Source organism: Gossypium arboreum, chromosome 3 (genome assembly GCF_025698485.1).
Source record: "Gossypium arboreum isolate Shixiya-1 chromosome 3, ASM2569848v2, whole genome shotgun sequence".
Taxonomy (NCBI): domain Eukaryota; kingdom Viridiplantae; phylum Streptophyta; class Magnoliopsida; order Malvales; family Malvaceae; genus Gossypium; species Gossypium arboreum.
In genome coordinates this window covers 76,976,363-76,982,424 of record NC_069072.1, presented here as the reverse complement: position 1 = coordinate 76,982,424, position 6,062 = coordinate 76,976,363, and the positions used below count along the sequence as shown (strand labels likewise).

At 28.1% G+C, this 6,062-nt stretch overlaps 1 long non-coding RNA gene across 1 annotated transcript; it reads left to right on the top strand.

Annotated features, from left to right (window-relative positions):
* On the top strand, positions 1-1,087 carry LOC128290454 (uncharacterized). The gene is made up of 2 exons (XR_008280308.1): positions 1-84; positions 900-1,087. It is a non-coding gene; the product is annotated as an uncharacterized LOC128290454 (long non-coding RNA).
* The last annotated feature ends 4,975 nt before the right edge of the window (positions 1,088-6,062 follow it).

Below are 6,062 nucleotides of genomic sequence, written 5' to 3'. Positions count from 1 at the left end.
CAAGAGAAACGAGATTCAAGTCGCGATCGAGGAAAAGAAAAGGTTGTGGACTAAATTGCAAAATCTTTATATTTTGGTACCAAGGTAAGTTCATGTGTAAATAATGTAGCATAATTGTTATTTTAAGTTATTGATATTAATTATGTGTTATGCTGAATTTCATTATGAAATGTATGCTTTGTGGTTAATTTCAAATAATATGTAAATTATGTGAGCTACTTGTTAAATATAATTGTTACCGAGTATTGATTTCGGCATTCTACGGAAGACGGCAAGGATAAGTGTTCGAGAAAAATCCCGTTTGAACCTTAGGAATAGATTAGGATACAAGTGACATGTCACTAGGATGGTTGAGCATCCGAACTCGTTGAGTTGAGTCCGAGTTCACTTATGGATGCAAATGTCCGAACTCGTTGAGTTAAGTCCGAGTTCGTGAGATGTAACTAGGCATCCGAACTCGTTGAGTTGAGTCCGAGTTCACTTATGGATGTGAACGCCCGAGCTCGTTGAGTTGAGTCCGAGTTCGCTTATGGGCGGGTTACATGATTGCTTGATTGCATATATGGCACTTATGTGCAAGTTATCCGTGTATCCGAATTATATTCCGATGTGTTCAACGGGTAAAGTTCTACTCAATGGAGGAATATTCGAGATGTAAAGAGACATATTGGTGAGTGATGTTAAATGGATATTTTGGACAGGTATGTATTTAACCCTCGGGTTGAGTATTGATACAACCACTATAAGGTAATAAGATGATGAAAAATGATCAGAAATGTGATATGTGTTTTAGTGATGTATGCTAATGTTGATTGGTATAATTGTTTGTTATGTTACTTATTATTGCATATGAACTTACTAAGCATTTATGCTTACTCCCTCCTTCTTACTCATTGTAGTTTTGGACAAGCCAGTTCAGGAGTCGGGATAGGTCGAAGGCTCAGTCACACTATCCGGAAGATTTTTGGTAAATGGCTTGTAAATTTAAGTATGGCATGTATAGTAATATACCTATTTTGTGTAAATGATCTTATGGTATGGTTGTGGAATGGTTGAGGAAATGCTTGATAATGATAAATTATGAAAATGGTTAGTTTAAATTATATTTGATGTTAAGGAAAACTATTAAGATACTTAGTGCATAAAAACTCATAAAAAGGATGAAATTTGTCATAAACAGAATACTGCAGCAACACTGATACGAGTTTGAAAATTTACTAAAAATCATAGCAATTGAATTTGGTGGTGGAATACATATCCAATTGAAGCTTATTATGTCTAGTTTCACATGAAACAAATGAAACAGGTAAAGGAATTATATGTTAGAAGATATTTGAATTTTAGTGAAACAGGGTCATAGCAGTTTCTGAATCCCCTGTTCCAGATTTAGAAATTCACCATAAATTTTAAAGATATAATTAGGTAGTGTATTTTATATTCTCAGAATCCTTATTGAGTCTAGTTTCAGGATAAATAAACCTCATAGTCATATGGATTTTTTACAGAGAGAAATGTGGTTCGTAGTAAACAGAGGTCAGACCAGTCAAGTCCTGAAATAGGGGTAACTTTAACTAATAAACTGTAGTAATTGGCCCAACCAAAAATTCTAGAAAAAAATTAATAGATAGGTATATGAGTCTAGATTTAGGGAAAATTTACGGATCTTGATTTCGAGTTTCGTAACTCGAGATATGATTTTTCTTGTGACTGTGATGCAAGTAGCTTAAAAGCTGTGAATGTAGAAATAAATAATCCAAAGTCCTAAATATGTTAAATTAAGCTTAGTAACACCTCATACTCGACTCCGGCGATGATCTCGGGCGTGGGGGCGTTACAAAGAGAGTGTCCAAGCAAGTCATAGCAGAATGCTGCAGGTTCTACTACTTTGCTTGAATTGGTTATCGCATCACCATCTATGAGGAGCCCTAATTGTAGTGTGACATCCTCCAGTGTGATAGTGCATTCCCGACATGGTAATGAAATGTGTGCGTTTCTGGGCGCCACTGCTCAACCAATGTTAATATTAAGTTGGCCCTCAACTCAAACACACAGATTAATGCCGCTGATCTAAATCCTGTGGCATCTAGTTAGAGCATAATCCATTCGTCTGCCCGGTAGGTTGGACCATGGCCACGCGACCTCAACACGCGGTACGCATCCTAATAATATTAAATTACATGCAACTTTATGTATATACTCGTGAATAAAAAATAGAACATTTTTTACCGGCACATGAATCATCTTTGCTGTGTGATCGTCTGCTGTAATTACAGAACTCATTTCAATATATGCACAAACAACTAAAATTCTAATCATTGACTTAACAAATAAACAATATAAAAATAATAACAATTATGTTTTTTGAAGCCCATTTTCATAATTAACTTTTATATATTTTTTATATAAATAAAAAGTATTTTAATATTATTTCCAATGCAAATCTAATTATTCAAATAAACGATAATGTTCAATGTTATATCTTAAAATATACAAATTTGAATTTCAATATAAAAAAAACACTAGTCAAACCAATCTCAATATTACTTTCAACACAAATCTAATCATTAAAAAAAATATGTTCCAAAAGAATACAATCAGGTAGCAAATGTTTTAGCAAAAATGGCTTTGACGAGGAGCGAAACATTACACATGTTTGAGGATCCCCCTTTGGAGATTAAAGAGATAATGAAGGAAAACTGTACTCTCGATAATATGTCTAGGAATTAATCTTTGTATTTCTTTGTTTCATTTACCAAAAAAATGATCAATGTTATATTTAAAACTATAGAAGTTATCATTAAAAAAACAACATACACTACCAAAACTATCTTAATACACAATTCTAACAATTCTAATAATCTACTAAAATAAACATATACAATTCTAATAATTTTCAAAGGTAACATACCTTAATACTAATCTTATCAAATAATATATCAATAAAAAAAAACTTTTAACACAAATCTAAACTAATAATAATTATCGTTAAAAAATTAATATTAAAATTTAAAATATAAATAATTCTAATATTAAAAAAATTAAAATACCTTTCTTTTCGGCACGGTTCCTTTTTTATTTCAATTGTGGCTAGAGAGGGGACAACCTTAACATTTCTTTTTAACAGAATCTTTGTGTGGGGGATGGGGGACCAAACCCACCCTGCTTTATAATGAAATGTTTAATATATATATACATATAATTTTTAAAACAAAAAAAAGGATGGAAACTTGATTTACCGTCGAATTCGTGATTAACCAGTCATGTTGGTGGTAGGCCATCAAGTCGATATTGTCATGCTGTCAGGCAATATCAACCTGACGACTTGCCATTGACGTGGCCGGTCAATCACGGGTTTGGCGGTAAATCTAATTTCTTGAACTTTTTTTTTATATTTTTAAATGTTAAAAAAATTATAAATTAATTTATTTCGGTGCTGAATGACATGTTGGCAACACTATTAAAAATATATATTTTTTCATCTAACAATATAAAAGTACTCTGTATTTTTTAAGTAAATACATATCGGTGCCCCCGACTGATCAAGTGGCACCAAAAAAAATATATATATTAAATCTAATCATGAAGGCAATGATGGGTAGCAGGGGAGATTTGTGCTGTCGATTGTTCAAGCAACATCGTGAGTTCACTGTTGCTTCTGACTGCTCTTGTAATTAATGGTCATGCAATCCCATTTCAACAATTAATTTTTATATTATTTAGGTAAAAAACCCATTATATTCTTATTTGTATGGTTGTTGGGTTTGAATTATGCTTAAAAATGAATAGTAATTGAAGTGTATTTTAAATATTTGGGGAAAAATGTAGCAAAATTGAGGGTTTTTAATAATTTCATAAGATTTTGAAATGTTATTAGGGATTAATATTTGGTTTAGGTTTTTTTTTTTAGAAAAATTTTGACAGAAACTAATTATCTTAAGGGAAAATGGATTTGGGAGTTGTTAGCTAAATTAATCAATTCAAAATCACCAAGAATGGGTGGGTTGACTTTTAAAAATTGTGGAAGCTTAAAAGAAAAGATAGAACAATTGAACACAATAATTTAGAGTGGTTCAGCCCCAATTGCTTACTCTACTATCTTAGCTTTCCACTACTAAGGATTTTCTCAAATTCATTAATTTGATTAACCTTTGAGTACAATATTTAACAGTACAATTCTCTTAAAGTTTCTACTCAAACCTTAAGATATAACCTTCTTAAAGAATGAAACAAATAAACAAACTAAGAGTTAATCCTTACAATATTGAATTGTTTTCCAATTGAGCACAAATGAAATAAGAAAACACTTGGGCTAAATGAATAACAATGGAAGCTCACAAGTTTGTTCAAGAAAGGTATGAAAATTTAAGCACAAAGGTTGTTTGATTGAACTTTGAGCTTGAATAATCTCTTTTGTTGTTGTAGAGAATTTGGAAGCTGGTATTTATACCCTTTAAATGATCTCCAATCGTCGTGGTTGTTGAGAAATTGAATAGAGCCGTCAGGATGAAATAACTAGTGTATTAATCTCACTTGCAACAATAGGTATCGATACTTTTTCTACAAGTATCGATAATATTAACATTTAATGCCCAATTTAGTGATTGTTTGAGCCATCAATATCGATACCAAGGGAATTTTATCGATACCAAATAGACTGTATTGATACCATATCGATACTTGATAAAAAAAAAAACTTTGAAAGTTAGAATGCTAATTTCGTATTGAAACAAAAAAAGGTATCGATAAAAATGTACCATTATCCATACTTGAAGAAATTTATCGATATCGTATCGATACTTGATAAATAATTTGAAAGACAGAATGTCATTTTGGATTGATACCGAAAAATGTATCAATAAAACTGTGGATCTATCGATACTCAACTAAATTTATCGATACTTGACAAAAAGTATCAAGACCTAATCGATACTTTTTGCGCTAGAAAATTTTTACCTTATTTGAAAAAATGTTTAAAAATTTTGTTTAACTAACTTGGCCCCAAAAGATTTTCTTAGTATAAGTTCAACAATTTTTCGTTTTAGATATAATTTGAAATAGATTTTTTTTCCAGTTTTGTTTAAAATGATTTTTATTAAAAAACATCAAATAGCTTGGTTCAACAGGAGTATGTAGAGAGAAATTTGAGAGTGCGAGAATTTAGTTAAGGATAATATATAATTAAAAAAGAATTTATTTAATTTAAATTGAATGGATAATTTAAAATTTTTAATTTTATACTTATCTAATTAAATTTTTAATATAAAATATTTTATCCATTAAATTTATTTAGTTTAAATTTGAAAAGTTAATTTAAATAAGTTAAATTATATAAATATTTTATTTAATATTTGAAAAATTATGATAAAAATTAACTTATAAAATTCACTTAACTTAAATAAATCAATTTATAAAAATATTTGAAAACTTAATTTAAATTGAATGGATAAATTAATTTTTTAGTTTTGTATTTATTTTTATCTAATTATTTTTAATATAAAATATTTTATCCTTTAAATTTATGTAATGTAAATTTGAAAAACTTAATTTAAACAAATATTTTATATAATATTTTAAAATTTATGGTAGATAAATTAACTTATAAAAATATTTTAAAAAGTAAACTTAAATTTGAAATTAAAAATTTATTTAATTTAAATTGAATGGAAAAATTAATTTTTTTCAATTCAATATTTATCTAATAAACTTCTTTAATATGAAATATTTTGTTCATTGAACTTATTTAATTTAAATTTGAAAAATTTAATTAAAATAAATTAATTTATATAAATATTGTAATAGTATTTGAAAAAGTTACGCTAAATAAATTAACGTGTAAAATCATTTGAAAGGGAAAAATTAACTTTTTAAAATTTATATTCATCTAAAAATTTTAATATAAATATTTTATCTATTGAATTTATTTAATTTAAATTTGAAAAGGTTAATTTAAATAAATTAAATTATATAAGTATTTTGTTTAATATTTGAAAATTTGAATTTGAATTTGAAAAGGTTAACTTAAAATTACTTAATTAATATTGAATTTATTTTGAAAAAACAAC